The sequence below is a fragment of the Polypterus senegalus genome, chromosome 17, assembly GCF_016835505.1.
Source record: "Polypterus senegalus isolate Bchr_013 chromosome 17, ASM1683550v1, whole genome shotgun sequence".
NCBI classification, from domain to species: Eukaryota; Metazoa; Chordata; class Cladistia; order Polypteriformes; family Polypteridae; genus Polypterus; species Polypterus senegalus.
Genome location: NC_053170.1, coordinates 51,539,007 through 51,560,203, shown reverse-complemented (window position 1 = coordinate 51,560,203; position 21,197 = coordinate 51,539,007). Strand labels below are relative to the sequence as shown.

Below are 21,197 nucleotides of genomic sequence, written 5' to 3'. Positions count from 1 at the left end.
TCAGGCATCCTGAAAAAGACCAAGGTGGTTTGATAACAAATGGATCGAGGTTTATTATGAATCCAAAGATAAATAGGACTGTAAGAAAAAGCAGGAGTTCACAATAATAATTTGCCAGACTGCTTCTGATCATAACATCTGCAAAATCCAATTGAAGCCACTGTGCTTGTTTATCGCCATGCTGTTCTAAGCTAATGGGCAGTAAATGCTATTTGCTAATATTCATTCTGTCATTTCAAACTCACTAAGAAACTTAAATCAATGAACACGATGAAACTGCAGCTTAGTGGTTAGTGCTCTTGGTTTATGGTGCCTGTCATATGCTATGTTTTGGTGGTGTTTGCATGTTCTCTCTGGGCCTGCATAGGCTTTCCTCTGCCTACTCCATATTTGCACCAGTGTTTGCAAGAACATGCAGATTGGGTTAATTGGGGATTTCAGACTGGCCTCTGTGTGGCTGGGATGTGTGTGTGTGTGTAAAGGCCATGTTACATTACATGTCTTTTCCAGACATTTTCAGTCTCAGTGTTCATCTCCATAATCTTTGAAAGTTGAAGGCAGCCGCGGTGCACTTCTGAGACCACCAACAATTAAGTCGTAGGGGTGGACTCTGTGTGAATAAGAATTGAGAACCAATGAGCTCTCAGCTGGAAGTACAATGCATAGGATGCAGCTACGAGACATAAGGAACGTGGCTGTTCTGAACCTCGTAAACAGAAGAGAGATTTGTCTGTCACATGTTTTACATACAACAACAAAATGTAAACAAGAAAAAAGTTTTGTGACTTAACTTTGCCCACCAGGAAAGCATTAGTACAACACTGTCTCTGGCAGGCCACACATTATTGGCTGTCAGAAAGAAGAGGTGAGCTTGTGACACTTTAGAAAAGTGAAACTGTGCAGAAATGTCATCATGGAGTTGTGGATGGTTGTGTAATCTGGCATCCTTGTGCACAAAGCGGTCATTTACTTTTTTGAACCCTATCCCATAATGTGTTTAAATGCATTGTTAAACTAAATGGGATGCTCTCCTTTTGTCTTAGGCTTGCTTTCTGATGTAGTTTTGTAGTCTTCTACTTGAACCGAGTACTGTAATTGCCTCACTCATTATAAAAGATAAAATAATCACTGAAGGCCATTTTGTATTGTGAATCTATTAACTTTGTTGTTTATTCTGCAAGTGACTCTTGCATTTCTCTTGACTAATCGGCTGCAATATTAAGTTCAATTGTGCAATAAAAAATGCACTTGAATCATGGCATTGGTGTTGGTGATGTAGCTCCTGTTGATCAGACATATGACAATAAACTAGAACTTGAACAATAACCATCTAAGGCATGTCTTTCAGGAGCCAGACTGACACTCTTCCCTACGTTCGTTTGCTCATGTGAGGTATACTGGTGGTCAGCAATGCACCTTCACATTCACCAGGGGGAGCAATTTCACCACTTTAAATTTATTTCACAACATAACGGTTTGCTGCTAAGCACTCTGCCAACTTTAAATGGCATCTTGACTAACGTGCAGTGTTCACAATTTTTTCTCCAGCCCAAGTAATTGTCTAAACAGAGCCTCTACAAAAATAAAATAAACTTGTACTTGAAATAGCAACAGAGGACTGGAACTGGCGTGTGGAATAAAATGTAGAACGACTCTGAGACACCCGCACCAAGAAAATTATGAAATCTTCTCATTTGTTATATTGTGGTATCACAGATTCATCATCCAAGATGTTGCAGAACATTTCGTTTTGATATTAAACTTTGAATTTAGGTCTTTTTTTTTTTTTTTTACTTATTACCTTTTGTTCTGTATAGACAAAAGGAGTAAGATTAATTTGCAGTTTCTGGCATTCAAATTAAGCAGTGGAATATTTATGAATGGATGAGGAGGAAATAATCTGTTGCTAAAAGGTAACTTTCAGTGTTAATCAACAGATAATGCAGTCCTTATTTTTATTGGAGAGAGAGATGCTGACTAATCAAAATGGGTGGTGCATTAGGTTAGTGCTGTCATTTCCAGAATCCTCAGTCAAACCATAGTCTGTATGTTTTCATTGTCTTTGTACAGGTTTACTTCTAGGTTATTTGTTTTCCACTCAGGTCTCAAAGCGATATCTTTGTGAGGTAAAATTATAACTGGTGTGAGACATTATACTTTATTAATGTGAGTGTGCCCTACATTGAACTGGCACACTGCTAATGGAATGCAGTGTTTCATTTTCTATCAATCTAACCCTAACTTTCATGCTTTTTTATTCAAACACTTTTGTCTTATTTAAGAGACTAACTCAACAGCAGACACGAAAAAGGAACCACCCATGAATGGAAATTTTAATTCATTAGATCATTGTCGCAGTGCATGACTTCTCCTACAGTTTTTAGTTGTTGTGTTCATTTACATAATCATATGAAAAGCACAGCAAGTTGCAGAAAGTTGCAGAGCACGAATGTCATCATCTACAGTATCCCGGTGTGTGATACACCCAGCATCTCGGTCATAGTGCCTACCAGCCTCTGTGACACGTGATGACAAAATCAGACTGGTTGGATTTACTTGCATTAAGTTGTAAATCCTAGGGATGGACTTTTGTGTCTGCCAGACTTAACAACCAGTGAGTGTTTAACTGAGAAGTGTGATGCACACAAAGAGTGAAAAACCAAAAAAAAAGCAAGTGTTTTGGACTGTGCAAATAGAGGAGACTTTAGTGCCAGTGCAGATGCTTATGTGATATTTCATGATACTTTCACAAGATACTTCGCTTCTTTTCCAGTGTCCTCCACACTGAATGGCTGCTAAAGTGAATCAACCTTGCATTATACAAGTTTGGGAAATGTGATGAAAGGGCATGAGTGAAGTTTGTAATCAGTCATCTAATCCCCTCCAATTCCTAATCATATAGTTTGACATCCTTAGAAGCAATAAGATTCAGTAACTGTAGTCCTGTGTTGTGATGCTGGTTGGTCTACAAGGCACATGGGCCAGGGGCACCAGTAGGGCTGAGCTTCCATGCTTCAAACTCGTGGCCCTGCTGCAAGCCAAGGAGGCTGCCCTCTATCGGTCCGGGGAGATAATATCCTGAAAAAGCTCTCTCCCCGGTCCTCCTATTATCGAGGCATCCTGGCCATATATATAAAATACCACACGTGTGTCTAGGAGACAACCTCAGGTCTCATTTAATAGCTGTTACACTCCAAACTCCAGAGGGTGGCGCTGTTGCCTAATGCCTTTTGTCTTTCTCAGTTCAGGTCAGGTTGGGAAGCATACACTGGCACAGTGTGTTGCCACATCCACCCCACAGTGAATCAGCTTGGGATCCTGTTTGGCAACACCCCAGGCAGACATGTGGTCCAGTGCCACCCTCCGGAATTGACCATCTGTCTGCTTCATCCAGGTGTTAAGTGGGCATCCCCTTGGCCTGGTCTAGCTCCTCAGGTCCTCAACAATGAAGATCCTGCAAGCTGGATCACCCTCAAGGAATCGCACCTCTGACATTGCGTCAAAGGCTTTTTTTTTTTAAGGCTGGTTCTCTTTGATCCCCGTAAGAGAAGTGTGTACACCTGATGAGCCCCAATACAGGTGAAACATGTGTCGTGCACTCTTTGTTTTATTTGACAGATACGGTATAACATATCTATAACCTGCTTCTCGCAACTAAGAGGACAAGGTGGATATTTGTGTTACCTGGTAGGTAGCCATCCAAATAATCAGAATGCAATTCAGGCCTAAGAATGCAATATTCCAATCTTCACGCTGTCAAATAAGCGAGCCAGCCACTGTGGCGCAATGTCAGAGGCTTCGACTCAGGTGCTGACGTCTAAGGTTCAATCTCCGTCAGGGGATACAAAAGTGCGTACACCTGACAAGCCCCAATAAGGGCAAAACAGGTGTTATGTGCTCTTTGTATTATTTGGCAGATACTGTATAACATATATATACATATATTGTCGTGGATGGCCAGGGGCCACCAGCTGGATGGAAGGACCAGGGGTGAGAGCATTTTCAGGTCATTATATCCCCTAAGTAACTAGTTGCCGGGGCACCACAGATTCCTGCAGGGCATGATGGGAGAGTAGCAGTTTGTTGTAGCCCTGTTGGGTTCCGTGTGTGCCACCAGGGGTAGCTGCAGAGACTGCAGAGCCCTATGATGTTGGGCTTCCTCCACACGTGGGAGTGATTCCAGACCTCCCTAATGAGCCACCTGTAGTACACCCAGATGCAGCATAAAAGACCTTCATTCAGGTAGCCAGAGTCGAGAGGATGACAATGACACTTGCCAGATGAGGTGTGGAGGTGGACGAGAGGGAGGGAGAGAAAGGGAGACAGAGACATTTGCTCTGCACCCTACATGTGTTCGAAATATGCGGTTACAATTTCACAATTCATACTTATTCAATACAAATGAAACAACCGTACAGAGTGGTGTACAAAAAAAGGATTTAAAGTTTGACCTTTATTGAAATGTTTAGTTGTTTTTAAAAGCTTTCAATTCTGATGCTTTAATCAATTTTAATACAGACTGTATAACAAAAGGATAACAAGGAAAACAAAAGAATATTTTATTTAAAGTCAAAATTTATTTTTTAAATATTGGATTTTTTTTTTTCTTAGTCTGATCCCATCCATCCATTATCCAACCTGCTATATCCTAACTACAGGGTCACAGGGGTCTGCTGGAGCCAATCCCAACCAACACTGGGCGCAAGGCAGGAAACAAACCCCAGGCCAGATGCCAGCCCACCACAGGGCACACACACCAAGCGCAATTTAGGATCACCAATGCACCTAACCTGCAGGTCTTTGGACTGTGGGAGGAAACCCACGCAGACAACATGCAAACTCCACGAAGGGAGGACCCAGGAAGCGAACCCAGGTCTCCTAACTGCGAGGAAGCAGTGCTACCCACTGCACCACCGACTGAGAACCGTTTATGGTCTTACCTTTATTTGTAAATGAAGTCCAAGCGCCTATCCTTCTCCACAAAAATCTCCATCACTTTCTTGTAAAAGTCCTCCTTATTTTCCTTTAGCTTTAAAAATCTTAATCTTCCATTTTGGCAGTCAGTCGGAACAAAAAATAAAATAAATGAACTGCTGTAGTACACTTGACTTTCTTGATATCACTAACTTTATTAGCGCCGAGAGCCTCTGTGCAGAACAACAGCAGCAACAAACACCTGTTGGGCTCACATGCGTCCCCTTCAGTGCAGCACGGTACTGTCTGCTTCACTTTGTGCCTTTTCATTGTGGTTTTATGTCTGATCAGCAAGACTAAACATTCATCAAAGAGATTAGCCAGACTGTGGAAAGTCAGGGTGTATAATAAAAGTGTCAACAAACATTATATAAGCGACATACTGAGAGACATCAACAGGCACGCACCAATTGCATGCATCAGCCCAGTGTGTGAGGGATAGCGCAGTCCAAGGCTCGGCTTCACTCTTTAATTTAATATTGTTTTTTGTATCAGTATACTACTACTGGATTATGTGAATTTCCCCTTGGGATTAATAAAGTATCTATCTATCTATCTATCTATCTATCTATCTATCTATCTATCTATCTATCTATCTATCTATCTATCTATCTATCTATCTATCTATCTATGTTATCATTATTAGCTTTTTTTTACTTGTCCCAGTAAGAAGTGCAGTCATGGTTCCAGAGAAGTGCTGGACTTCCACTAAGTACTGATCCAGCTGACCTGCACTGAAACTCTGAGACTCTTTTCTTATTCTAGCATGCTACATTTGCTTTTATTATCATCTGCGCTGTAATTAAAGTATTTCCACACGTTACTTTCTTTCTTTCTACCCGCAAACATCTGTGAAAAACTCGCCATCGTCAACCACAAGTGCTTACTGCTTCAACCAGAGGAACCAAATGTGCGCAGCAAACAAACAATGGTCCTTTACGGAAGTTGCCCCACGTGACTATAGTAAGCCCAAGTTACAAGATCACTGCATAGTGATATAATAACCCTTAAAACATAATTATCCTAAATTTTTAAATAAGCCTTTTCTTCATTTATATAACATTATCTTCTTTAAACCTGTTATTATTTACTTGCACACACTGAAACTGGAGAATGATAGTGAAGGAAAAGACTAAATACATTCTGCCAAGAGAAAAATAAATTATAATGAGAAACATATCCATTTTGAAGACTTTTGACTCTACATATATTTTACAAATCCCTTGTGTTTTTTTTGGAGGAAGAATAAATCTATTCTTTTCAAATACAAAAGAGTTTATTCAAGTTTTTGATGTTCTATTAAGACATAATCAGAGCAGTACAGTGTTCAGCTTTACTCCCACACCTGGAGCCCAACTCAGATCCCCTGGTAATACGATGGTCTCCCTGTGTTTCTTTAGGTTTCTTAGCAGTCCTTGGCTTCCTCACACAATCCACATTCATGATTCTATGTTGACTGGAGGCTCATAATTAGTCTAGTGTGAGTAAATGAAGCTGGTTATGTCCCTACATGGTATGGTCAGACCTCTATTGTACATGCCTAGAACATTAATACTGTATGTTGAAACAAAGGCTGGAACACAAAAATGGAATGCATCAATAAGTACACATGGTCATAAACTAATAAACCAATAGGAAAATATTAGAACAGCACCTCAACAAATAAGGAAGTTAGGTTCCAAAGTCATCATTTATGTTTACATCATACATCTTCTGCTTTCTACATGAATATGTATTTGGGATAAATCAATTATAGAAATATAGTGAAAAATAAGTTATGGTATTGTAATGACTCCAAATTTGTTATGTTTCTTAAGCTATAGTGTTCTATTTGATAATGCTTCCTGATAAAGTGACTGGGCAGGTTCTGAAAATGCACAGGAGAACTGCAGTTTCCAATCAATCCAATCAGCCAATCAAGGAGAGAGGATGTTGATTGTGAGTTGAGCAACAGAGAGTCTGAGTGCTTAATGGGCGGTGTAGTCCTACAACTGAGGAAGCCTGTCCCCATACTCTAAATGACATAGCGATTTGAAGAGGATGTGTAAAAATGAATGTTCTATATTCATATGACAGTAGTCTCCTAACAGTTCTCTGTTCATAAAACAAAAGCATGTGGAGATAATATGAACTTGACATTTTGGTTTACCTTTCACTACAAATTTTAGCTTGACTTGGAGGCATCCTGACTTCTTAATAAAGATAACCATGTTTGATATTCTTGGAATTGGGGTATGAGATGGCCAGGTTACCCACAGGTGGCATACTCCATTGAATCCGGAACATCAATAGTTACAGCCCAAGATGGACTGGACAATGAAGACACATAACAGCAAGGGGAGGTGTAAAACTGCTAAGTGCTTTTATTATAACTAAATGCAAAGTTCAAATCAAAAGTGTATTGCATATTCAAAAATAAATTAAATAAATAATCTAGAATAAAAACAAGTTCCTTTGTGTTAGTCAAAAGTAAATAAATAAATAATCCAAAAAATTAAAAATCATTGGTAAAACACAGTCAGGGTGCCTCCATAAAACCAGTGGCAGACCTACATTTTTGAGGCCCTGAGGTTGAACTGTTATGGGGGCCCCTTTGGTAGGCTAAGACTAGACAACCAAAACTCATTGGCTAAACAAATGTAACACAATGTTACCATAATAAATATCTGTACTTTAACACCCAAGAATTATTATCTATATATATAATTCACTAAGGCAAGACAACCATGGAAAGCACGCCGGAAGGGGCGTGGATTCACTAAGCCGCCGACAAGTGAGACGCCCAATGGTGCATGCAGGAAGGAGACACGCCCACCAACTCTAAGATCATTGGATACGATGACAACTCGCAGAACCACGCCCACCAACTCGGACGCGATGACACAGGAAATACGGCGTCATTTATGTTCATCTGTCGTAGAGTCCACATGCAGCTCTGAGCCACGTTGACTGTTCATAGAAGCATGTTTCTCGCGGAAGTGAATCGCTATATGCAGCGTGTAAAACAGTTTGTGAGGGGTATCCCATGGGATCCTTTAAACAATCCTTTAAAACTGAGGTTAAAACACAATGAAGGAAGCAGTCTTTAAAAACCAATAAGCCCTGTGCCTCTGTTTCATTACCGTCTCACCTGCTTCACCAATGCAGGCCCTGCAACAGTCAAGACTCTCTTTCAGCAGCTGACTTTCTCTGTGCCTGACCGGATCACACAGAGGCACCACACGACGCGGCAGGGCTATCTAAGAGGAGGCATGTTTGTCACGGATGTAAATCGCTGTAGGAGGCGTGTAAAGCAGTTTGTTTGTCGCAGATGTGAATTGTTGCATGCAGCGTGTAAAACAATTTCCGAGGGGTTTCCCATGGTCTTAGACTCAGTGGCCGGGTCTCTGTTTGCTCTTGCGACCGGGCACATGACGAGGCAGTGTGTATGCTTCGAATGCGAGGGTGGACGTGACAGGACCATCTAAGAAAAATCATGTCGCGGCTGTGAATCACTGTGTGCAGTGTTTAAAACAATTTGTTTGTCGCAGATGTGAATCGCTGTATGCAGCGTGTAGAGCAGTTTGCGAGGGGTATCCCATGGTCTTACAATTGGTGGGCGAGTCTCTGTCAGTTGCTCTTGCGAGCGGGCACATGGCCAGGCAGTGTGTGTGCTTCGAGAGCGTGGGTGGACGCGACAGCACCATCTAAGAATATTCATATTTGTCGCAGATGTAAATCGCTGTATGCAGCATGTAAAACAATTTGTCGTGAATGTGAATTGCTGTATGTAGTGTGTAAAACAGTTTGTTTGTCGCGGATGTGAATCGCTGTATGCAGCGTGTAAAGCAGTTTGCGAGGGGTATCCCATGGTCTTACAGTTGGTGGGCGAGTCTCTGTTAGTCGCTCTTGCGAGCGGGCACATGACCAGGCAGTGTGTGTGCTTCAAGAGCGTGGGTGGACGCGACAGCACCATCTAAGAATATTCATATTTGCTGTATGCAGCGTGTAAAACGCTGTATTGTATGTTGCCCTCTCCAGAGTTACATCTTTTCATTCACCTACAGTCGTATACACAATGAAGTAACCAGTCTTTAAAAACCGAGTTCTCAGTTACGACGCACGACCGCGTGCACCATAGAAAACTGTTTTACACGCTACATACAGCAATTCGCATCTGCGACAAACATGCGTCTTCTTAGATGCTCCTGCACTTTGTACACACCGCCCTCCCACCTCGCAACCACCGTGGTCGGGTGTCTTGGTTGATTATATATAGAAAAGCAGCCAAAACCGCACAGAGCAATGAAAAGTCTGCGTGAGTCACAGCTGCATCTGGACTGTACAAAGACGACAACGACTCGAGTGACGAGTTGGAGGTGGGCACATGAGCAGGCAGTGCATACTGGACGAGAAATCAGCAGACTAGCATGACGGAGGCAGCGGGGTGGACGTCCTTCTCCTCTCCTCCCGTTCCACCCTCCGCACCTCAGCGCCGCATGGACGATTGTGTGTTGGTTCGTTCTGTGCATTGTTACAACGTTGCTTTTCTTGCTGATTTATTACATTTCCGATTTTTCAAATGTTAATTTTCTCCCTGTGCTTAAAAATCATTAAAAAAGCGGCCTGATTATGCGGCATATAGTACGATTGGCTAGTTATTATTATTATTGACTACATATTAAAAGATTATATAATATATTGTGCGCTGTCCAAATTTGTATATTTCTACAAGTGACTGTGAGTTCTACGTTAACTGGCTTGCTTAATTATTGCTTAATGGCCTCGTTGGTCCTTTTTTGGATTTATTAAAATGCTATCCCTGCTTTATAATTCCATGGTGAAGTCACCGCACTGCCATTGTTGTTTATGTTGCAGTGCTGTCAGCAGTCAAAGTGTAATAGCAACTTAATAATTAGATCAAAAGTAGCAAATGTGTATGTACCTGCAATTACTAATTAAGTTTTCTTTAGTTGCTAAGTACTAAAAATCCATTGATGAAAACATGCAAAAAGTTTGGAATTTTCTTTTAAACTCAAACAAATTAAGCATAAATTGCTTTGTGGGACTACATAACAACATTTTTGTAAAATGTAGAGCTTGTTATTAAATTGAGGTTGATATTTTTCAAGTTCTGAAATTCTGTGTTTATAATTATACACTGTCAAGCACAATATTATGTTGTATGGTACACCTGATGATTTGTCAATTTCAAATTTTAAACATTATGTTTCACCAAATAAACAAAACATGTAGCGCTGGGACTCTTGGCCATTATATACCTTCACAGTACCTCAAACTTGATTCAAATGCAAAGTATGCGTATTGCCACCTTTTTGTTTACAAGAAAAGCACTGCTTATAATGTAGTATTAGCCTAGGACAAATCGGTCGTAGCCCACCTTCTCGTCATCTCTTTATAAAAACAATAGGCTTAGGCTAATCTAACACTATATCACCATTATTACTTACCTTACTCTTCTAAATACAACCTTCATTTTTGAGTAGGGCTAATTAAAATATTTTATTCTTATGGACACTTTATGTTTTCTAAATCACTATCATGAGAGTTATCATGAAAAGGCAAACATCAGGGTAACGTGATTCTTGTTCAATGGCTCCCCTTTTTTGTTCTGACACCTCATCTCTTGCTTGTATCTACCAAAGAAGATATTTATATTACCTCTAAATTTTGACTATATTCCAACTGTACATAGGTAAATTGTTATTATTTATTGTAATAGCATTATATGTTGTGGACTATGACCCGGACACAGACAGACAGACACGTTTAAATCACCCCACACACATTTATTTACAAGGTGCTCCATATTTACAAAAGTGCTCGAACCCCAAAAGTCCTGGCCACAACACAATGCCTTCTCTTCAGGCTGCATCCTCGTCTCTCCTCCCAGACCTCGTTCTTCTTCTACCCGACTCAAGTCCTGAATGAAGGGAGGCGGCCCCTTTTATAATCACCCGGATGTGCTCCAGGTGTTTCCAGGCAATCTTCCACCAACACGCCCCAGTGTGGTGGAAGTGCCAGCTGCATGCCCGGAAGAACTCCGAGTGTCCCTGCTCTTCTTCCCCCCAGCACTTCCGGGTGTGGCGGAAGTGCTGAGGTCCAGGGTCCCCAAGGCATTGGGGCGCCCCCTGGTGGTGACCATGGGCCCCTACAGGGTTGAGCTTCAAAGCCCTGTTCCCGTGGCCCCCAAAGGTACCAGGGTGGTTGCCCCCACATGGTCTGAGAGAGGCGCAAGCCCTCCTCCGATCCTCCAAAGTGTCCTGGCTGGGTCACTCCCCTAGCCATCTGCAACAATGTTTATTATATTTTAAGGTTTTATAAGATTAATCGTGTAAATAAATGTTTACCAAAATGTTGGTAACTCCTGGCAACAAAATGTACTTTCATTTTTGCAATTGTGGCTAGCCTGAGAAATTATTTGAATAAAAATTTTAATTTCTGTCATAAATGTTAATAGTTTTTAAAATAATTTGTAATTATTTTATGTTAAATATATTTAGAATGATACATCCTTAATTTGAATGTTTTTTCATTTACGGTTAGCCTACATAATACTTTAATAATATTATTTTAACTATTATTTTGTGTTGAATTATATTATATTATTAATATTATTATTTTTTAAAACCCATCTAATATAGCAGACACTAAACATTTTAAGCAATATGGGGTTAGGGGTCCTGAAGCTTAAGCTTCATTACTTTTATAATAGATCTGCCCCTGCATAAAACCCTTCAAGAGCCACAAAGCATCACTTCCAAACTGACGACTTCTGTGCTGACTCGTTAAGGTTTTCTCCGAAAGAGGAGATGCCCACTGGCAAACACAGTCATCTAGCTATCAGCTTGTATCCCTGCTGCCATCCTTTGGCCTTCAGCCTAGAACCCCTCAAGCCCTACTACCTTCTCTGACCATCATCCCTTGGTGTTCTATGGGAGACTTCCTTTACAGATTGGTTGCTCCTGCTCCCTCAGTGTCCAGAAAGACCAACCCTGCTCCATGAGTGCTGTCTGCTCACACACAGGGCCACTTCTCGACCACTTGCCTCCATTCTATGACACAATTCTGTACTTCCTTTGTTTCTCCTTATCCTTTCCTACTATCTCTGGACTCCTCTTTCTCAATACTTTCTCATTCTTTTCTCTTCTCTTCTTCTCTTGCCTGCTTAGGCGCTCTTTATACAAATGTGGGCATAGGTACCTTGATTGTGATCCCCAGATCAGTAATGAGGAAACTGGCTGAGCTGACTGTATCTGCACATGAATATGCAATCGGCAGATTTGCCCATCAAAACTCCTCGGTCATGTTACCATGCACACCTAGCCCCATTACAAGCCTTAGCATAGTTTTTAAATAAAAACACGCACAGGGAGGGATATAGGACATAATTCACTACATCTCAATGTTTGTTTGATGTGTGATGAAAAGATAAATGATGAATTTGGCACCCGAGTTTCTAATTTGTTGAGGTCTATTAATTTATGAATTTGTGCACTTATTGATGCATTTTCATTTTTGTTCTACCTTAATATACTAATGTTTAGGCCTCTACAATGGAGGTCTGACTACAACATCACAATGTTCTTTTATTGTTGCAGTTTTACTTCTGAGCAAGTATAGATTTTGATATTTTTGATGGTATAGTTTAAGCATGTGTCTAGGTTTAGATTTGTATGCCAACCAGGTTTAGTTCTTATCATTCCTGCTGAGAGAGGACTCACCATCCAATACTACAACAGTAGAATCACAAACTGTATTAATACACAAGCAATCCTATTTATAAGAAAAAAGGAGGCTTTAGAAGACATTTCCCTCTAGAGCTTCTCTTTCTTTTTGTCTTCCATTTTATGTCTTTCCTCGAACCTGCTCACTGAATGGGCTCGACAAGCTCTGCTATACACATCACATTCCCATGTGACAGGTCTGAAAGCAGGCATTACAAGACAGAGGAGTTCGCCAGCTTCCAACATGACAGCAAATGAATGAATTCCTGTTAGCCTTAAATAATACATGTCATTCAGACAGTTTTGTTGAACTGCTCACCTCTTTATTTAGACAATTGAACCACTGTAATGTTAAAATTGCTGTCCTAGGAGTTATCTTTTATAACAGAATGGTTAAAATTAAAACAAAAGTTTATCTTGTCCCAAAACTAAATGGAGAAAAATGTTATAAATGTCAGTAGTTGCATTTTAGAGGATGTAATATTTGCTATTGAGTCTCTTTAGATCTGTACATTAACTTGTGCATTATTGCCTTACAAGACACACTTTACCTGCCTCACAAGACACACACAAATCAAAACTAACATTTGTCAGTGCTGAAGCTCCTGTAAGAACAACAGCTTCTCCATTTGTACTGCTGGAGGAGTCCCCAATCTGCATACTCTGATGACTTCACCTCCTTGTGCGCCATATACAGGAGACAAAGAAGATGAAAATCTCAAAGCAAGCTAATGCATACAATGTTAACATAATACAACACAGTACAAAAAATAGTTAGCACAATATTCTCCATCCATCCATTTTCCAACCTGTTGAATCCGAACACAGGGTCACGGGGGTCTGCTGGAGACAATCCCAGCCAACACTGGGCGCAAGGCAGGGACCAATCCTGGGCACTCTGGGAAACTCTAAAGGGCTTCTTAAAAGGACAGATTATTTCATATCTTTCCCACAGAAATAAATTAGGAACCAATAAGGTGTCAGAGCTAACCAGTGAAATTACTAGAATAGATGAAGAACATGGCAGGTATCCAAGTAAGGCTCTGCACAGGAAAAGGCAGGCTCTGCATTCAGAGCTCAACCTCTTAACAACCAAAGAAACCGAAAAACATGTTTTTAAATCAAGACATGGAGAGAAAACTAATAAGCTCTTAGCTCAACAAATCCACAAGCAAGAAGTTCACAATGCAATCCCAGCAATCACCAACATGAACAGAGATAAAATCATTGACCATAAAAATATAATGCACACATTCAGAGACTACTATAAATCCTTATATTCTACTGAGTTTAAAGAAGACAACACACAATCTAATGCATTCCGAGATACATTACAGATACCACAAATAGATACTTTTAGTGCAGAGGAACTGGATAAACCTTTGGCGCTGTCAGAATTACTAGATGCTATAAAGTCACTTCAAAGGGGAAAGCAGCAGGCCTTGATGGCTACCCTGTAGCATTTTATAAGAAATTCTCCACTCAGCTATCTCCCCTCTTATTAGCAACATTTACAGAAGCTAGAGACAATCAAATTCTACCTCAAACTTTTCACCAAGCATTAATCACCGTCTTTCATAAACAAAATAAGGACTTTTTACAATGTGCATCATACAGACCAATTTCACTTCGGAATAATGATGTTAAGATACTCTCCAAAGTCTTAGCTAGAAAGATGGAGAAAGTGCTGCCTTCGGTAATATCACAAGATTAAAATGGATTTATTAAAGGCCGACACTTAGCTTCCAATCTTCGACTCCTGTTCAATGTAATATACTCGCCAGCGAAGTCAAACACCCCAGAGATATTATTATCGTTGGATGCAGAAAAAGAATTCGACATGGTTAAATGTCTATCATTTCACTACATTAGGGAAATTTGGGTTTGGCACAAACATTTGTGTATGGATCAAACTACTGTATACCAATCCAGAAAGTATTAACAACATTTGTTCAGACTACTTTAAACTAGAACATGATACCAGACAAGGATGCACCTTGTCACCACTACTATTTGCAATTGCCATTGAACCACTGGCAGTTCACTGTCGAAATGCTTATCAGATAAAGGGGATTATTAGAGAAGGACTTGAACAGAAAATTTCTCTATATGCAGATGATATGGTACTGTATATATCAGACCCACAAAATACTGTGCCTGCAGTCTTACCAGCACTTACAGAATTTCAAAAGATCTCTGGTCTCAGAATTAATTTGAATAAAAGCGTGCTCCTTCTAGTGAATTCTCAAGCATACAATATCAGATTGGACACCTTCCTTTTTATCATTGCAGATCAGTTTAAATACCTAGGCGTAAATATCACAAGTAAATATAAAGCTCTTTATCAACAAAATTTCACCATCTGTATGGAAAAAATTAAGCAAACTTGCATAGATGGTCAACCCTTCATCTCACTCTAGCTGGAAGAATTAACGTTGTTAAGATGAATATCCTTCCTAAGCATCTCTTTTTATTTCAAAACATTCCAATATACATCAATAAATCATTTTTAAAGCAATTAGATTCAACCATAACCTCATTTATTTGGAACTCAAAAAATCCACGTATCCAAAGAGTGACCCTGCAAAGATCTAAGGCAGAAGGTGGCATGGCTCTACCTAATTTTCAGTTTTATTACTGAGCAGCAAACATACAAGCAATAAAAACCTGGACACAAATAGATGAACATACACATGCTTGGTCTGCAATAGAAATAAAATCCTGCAGTACTTCTTTATATTCCCTGCTTTGTGCCCAATAAATGCAAGTTATCGCCAATATGCTATTAACCCAATTGTGCTTTACTTACTCAGAATATGGAATCAATGTAGAAAGAATTTTAAGATGGAGAATCTTTAATCTGTGGCACCTCTACAAGAGAACCACCTTTTTCCACCCTCGCAGACATATGCAGTTTTTAATATCTGGAAAACATTTGGGATTAAATTGCTTAGAGTTCTTTATATAGACAACATCTTTGCATCCTATGAACAATTACATTCCAAATGTAACTTTGCAGCAACACATTTCTTTCACTATCTTCAAATTAGAAACTTTGTTAAACAGAACCTGTCCGATTTCCCTCATTTGGCACCTTCCTCTATGCTGGAAAAAATATTTTTCAGTTTGGAGGACTCAGACAGCATTTCTGCAATATATACAATTATTTTACAGTCCCTCATTTTCAAAGATTCAAAAGTACACTGGGAAAAAGATCTCTTACTCAACATATCAGAAGAGGAGTGGAAGGTAGCAATGCAGAGAATTCACTCAAGCTCCATATGTGCAAAGCATATAATTATTCAACTCAAAATTATATATCGAGCACATCTGTCTCACTTAAAACTGTCCAAAATGTTTCCAGGGAAAGATCCAACCTGAGAACGCTGCAATCAAGTCCCAGCCTCACTGGGTCACGCGTTTTGGGCCTGCACCAAATTAACACCATTCTGGACAAAAAACCATTAACAGCTGTGTTTGGTGCTCTTCCAGATGGGCTTAAAATAAGGAAGGACAAACAAACTGTGATTGCCTTTACTACACTATTGGCACGCAGACTTATTTTGCTAAACTTGAAGAATCCTAACTCTCCCCTTTTAAGTCAGTGGGTAACTGATGTTTTATACTATTTGAAATTGGAAAAAATAAAATTCTCAGTTTAGAGGACCTGTGCAGAACTTTTTCAAAACCTGGCAGGATCTAATCAATAATATTTTAGTATAAGTTCTTAAAGCACTGAGGAAACAGATTCTCTTCCCATTTTTTTACCCCCCCTATTAAACTCATCAATTTATGTATTTTTATTAGCTTTAAGTTTTACTCCGTTGGCCATGCTCTCTTTCTCAAAGGTGAGGGCTGGGTTGATTTGATTAAATCCTATTTTTTGTAAAAATTGATCTAGCAGTATGCAATGATTACAATAAAATCAATAAATTAACAAAAAAAGAAAAAGAAACAGCAAGACTCAACACATAGGAGAAAAACCCAACCAGCAGATGAATAATCCTTTATTTTAATCAAAAGGGGGAGCAACTCATAAGAGGTGGAGGTCAGAATACCAGAGAGGAACCAAGTGACATGTACAAGTTGTCTGCATGTAAACAATTTATGTTCTCTTTTAATTTTGTGTAATTATAATTCTGATAAAATGTAATAATCTCCGTGGTTGACGTTTACACATATTTTTATGATTATTGTGCATCATATTTCATATATTATGTACATATTTCATACGTTGTGTATCATATTTCATCATTTTCATTTTTGCCTATTTATGATATATTTTTTATTATGTACTGCAATACATTATTATGTTTGAGTAATTATTTTCCTTTTGTGTTAATGTTTGAATTGATTGTTTTGAATGTTTGAATCTCTACAACTTTGTAATGTCTGTCAGTCAGTCATTTTCCAACCCGCTATATTGTAACACAGTGTCACAGGGAGCCAATCCCAGCCTGCACAGGGTGAAAGACAGGAACAAACTCCGGGCAGGTCGCCAGCCCACCACAGGGCACACACCAAGGAGGAAACCAGAGCACCCAGAGGAAACCCACGCAGACACAGGGAGAACATACAAACCCCACGCAGAGAGGACCCAGGAAGCGAACCCAGGTCTCCTAACTGCGAGGCAGCAGCACTACTACTGTGCCACCCTACTTTGTAATGTGTTTTTCATTTTTTTTTTATCAAAAGGCAACATTGCTTTAAAACTGTAAAGAAATAAATACATTTCTTTAATTTTCCCTTGATTCGTCTCAATATCCTATAGATTAAAGAGGGAATGCACAAAATGTAAGTTTGACTAGGCTAAAATGGATTAATTCAGCGTTTCTCAACCTTTAAGTATTTGTGACCCGAGTTTTCATAACAGTTTTAATCGCGCCCCCCTAACATTTTTTTGAAATGTAGATGCATATTTTATTATACTTACTTAACTTTTATCGACATTTATCTAACTCTATATTTATTGTTCTAGAATCAGAATGTAGTTTAAGTTAATTTGTTTTGGTTTCAACAGATTTTTTTTCATATTTTTGATTCTTGTTTTCTTTTTTTCACATCTTCGTGCCCCCCTTTTTTTTTACTTCACGCCCCACAGGTTGAAAACCACTGGATTAATCTATACAGGGAAGTGTGATTGCCGGCCAAACTAGTTTAGACTAAGACAAGTCAGTTTGTTCTGGTAGCTATACATTGATTTCAGGATAATCTAGTTTAGGCTACGCCTGACTGATTCATCCTATCGCGCTTTGGACAAACTACTTTGGCCTAGTCTAAACTAGTTTGTTCTTAAAATCATGTTTGGCTGGTAACCTATGTTTATATATGTATATATATAGTCATGCAGCGGTATCATGCAGCAGTATCTGAGAAGAGGCTAACATTATAACCAGCTCCGAGAAGACACCCAGTGAGGGCAACTGACTCTTAAGCCTTACGGGCCAAGTCCTACAAAGCCAGGCATCCACAATATTTGAGGCATCTAACTTTGGTTTGAGCCAGACCAGAGGATGGAGCTCCTCAAAGTCAGACCTGCTCAGCCGGGCAGCATTTAGAACCCACGAGAAGGATATACCACAGCTTGTATTTCTGTTGTTTAACACCATTGTGGGTTGGTTTTGTTTTCGGCTTATTTGTTTTGCTCTTCAGGCCAGTTATTACACAGTTGTTAACCCTCACCTGATTAGCAACCCCTATTTGTTTTCAACTGAGGGAAGTGGAACAGTTAATATACATCAATGGGAACAACAGAGCACACCAAGGTATGTCCATTTACTGTATACTTCATGAAAGAGTAAAAAGCCTCACATATAACATGTTGAAGGAAAAATAACATGTTTTATCCCTATTGTCACACATCTTTGTCAGGGGATCACCTTCAAGGCTCAACTGAAGTAAGCGATACCACCCCACAGCCTCAGAGAGTGCTAATGCTTACAGCTTATTCTGTTTCACCCACAGCTCTGAGTAACTGCCCAGTGATACCTAGTCCTGCCTGCAACTTCCTACACAAGTCCCACCCCTTCTAGACCTGGCGTTATAAAGCAGGGCAGCCAGCCCCAAGGAGGTGTCTGCTGAGAGCTGATCTTGAATGGTGACAGAGCTCTTGTTTGCTTTGGGCTCCTGCAGCTGACATTTTTATTACACCCATTATTTTCTTTTGTTTTGTGCAATAAAATGGGTTTCATCCCCTTGGTGCCAAATATTTTCCAGAATGGTCTGTGTAGTCTGTCACACTCTATTATTTCATTTAAATGTTTTGTTTAATTTTTCTTTGTTTGTAACTTTTCCTTTGACATCTTGTAGAACACTCTGAGCCACACCATGTGTTTGAAAATAGGCATTAAAAATATATGTTGTGTTTATAATATTATGGAGCGGAGTGTTGGCTCTGAGGTTCGGGATTTGCACTGGTAATCAGAAGGTTGAGGATTCAAATCCCATCAATGCCAAAAGTGACTCTGCTTTGTTGGGCCCTTGAGTAAGGCCCTTAACCTGGAATTGCTCTCTCTTGGGTATGACGTTAATCTGCATCTAGCCATGCATGTACTGTAGGTCCTCCAACCTGCAAGGAAAACTTAGGAGTTGGTGGCAGAATTGGCACTCCAGCTACCATAAAAAACCTCACACTGGTTCCATTCTATCTGAACTTGTGTGGTGCTGTGGTGTCACCCGTTGCTTGGCTACACTTGGGTCCGAATCTGGTGGGTACGGCAATGCACTGTTTCAGCGTGTGCTCCTAACCTCTCTCTCTCTCTCTCTCTTTATATTATCAAATCCATAAGTATAATGAACCATTAATATAATAATTAAATGATTATAAAATAAATGCAAAAGTGAACAAATTCTCACAAACATAATGAATAAGTAGACATATAGGCACAAAAGAAGGATTGATGGCCAGTCTTACATTCAGTATGGGAAATGGTGAGACACCCTTGGAATAAAAAAAAGACGGTAAGCTGTGTTTTACTTTCACTTCCATTGAGAGTAACTTTTTAATTATTACAAATGATACACTAAGGCGATGCCACTACTCCATTGAGAGTAACTTTTTAATTATTACAAATGATACACTAAGGCAAAGCCTATAGTGGCATCAGAACAGACTGTTCCAGGATGTATTAAATCAAATGCCTTCTTGCCCAGCACTTGAATGAATCCCTGACACCTCTGCCATGTCTGCTTCAGATGGTAGAATTTAATCAGAACAAATATTGTCGCAATTTAATCTATAAGGTAGAGATGGGCACTTTGGTATGTCAGATATGTCAAATGGCCTATTACATTTCACAGAGTCTACCGAAACTATGTTAGACAAAAATACAATTATGGGCAAGCCCCTGGCAGACTGCATTTAAATTTAATGGCTACAAAAATAGCCTTTAGGTGTAAAGCTGATTTTACTGTGTTTAAACCACAACTTCACTTTCAATTAAACTAACATTTCACATGAGAAAAACGTACATGAACTGGCAAGGAGGACTTATAGGAGGGGGTCTGTAGGACAGCGCAGGCACCACATTCCTCCCTTCATCTTACATTTTACCTTTCATTTAAACAGTTACTTAGATTCTTAGAGGTCATATTTGTAAAACATCAAATACAAGATAGACTGTAAGAATGGGTGCCAATGTGTCCATAAGTGTGCCCAGAAAAGCACTGGCAGTTCATCCAGGGTTGTTGCCTGTTTCACTCCTGATGCTACCCACTCAAAAAATGCAATTCTTGGGCTACGTTGTTATTACATGTTTAAACAAAATAAATGACTCGTCATAGGCCTGTAATCATCATTCACATTACAACGGCAAGCAGTAGTGTAACCACGGGGTCAGCTTCACCCCAGTCAGGGGATTTTTGGTAAAAGGTAGCCTTGACAAACTGCAGTTTTTCATATATTCGTCATGGCAAACATGCCTAACTGGTAAAAGCGTCATCATGTTTGAGGATCTCCACTCATTGGTGCAGCGACAAGCAAAGATCAGGTCTTTGTGTATAAAAGTCTACTTTTAACTGCCAGATGTTTGCATGGTTATGAAAGTAGCTTTAGGCTTGTGGGTCTTCAGTAATCTACCAAACCTGTTATACATCCTCCATCACAGCAGCATGTGTGTAAAATCCATGTGAAGGTCACTCAAAAAAATGAACCACTGGGAGTGTTCAATTTATGTGTTTAAGTTACTTTAACTTACAATAATTATGTTTGCTGTTAAGTTTTACCAGTTACATTGAGTTACATTTGTTAGATGTCACATTAACACAACACCTTTATGTGGAAACAAAGCAATCTGATTAATTTCTTTCAACAGATACATCACCCATCTCAGGGGCTGTTGTCATTATTCACTTATTTTATGTTAATCTTGGTCACAATTAATATATTTCTAATCTTTAAAGCATGGTGTTCTCATTTTCTGTATACAGAGTTGATTTAACTTAAATTAATCAAACTTTATGTACAATACTATCCCATATTTGCATAAAGTATGATAT

The 21,197-nt window shown here is 39.5% G+C and overlaps 1 long non-coding RNA gene across 2 annotated transcripts in view; it reads left to right on the top strand.

Annotated features, from left to right (window-relative positions):
* Positions 1 to 18,838, top strand: part of LOC120518155 — a 30,829-nt gene extending 11,991 nt beyond the window's left edge. Inside the window, exon 3 of one of the 2 annotated variants that reach the window (XR_005631186.1) lies at positions 18,666 to 18,838. This is a non-coding gene — a long non-coding RNA (uncharacterized LOC120518155). Of the gene's footprint in view, positions 1 to 17,135; positions 17,185 to 18,665 lie in introns of those variants that run through there. The other variant, XR_005631187.1, reaches the window with a different exon arrangement.
* The last annotated feature ends 2,359 nt before the right edge of the window (positions 18,839 to 21,197 follow it).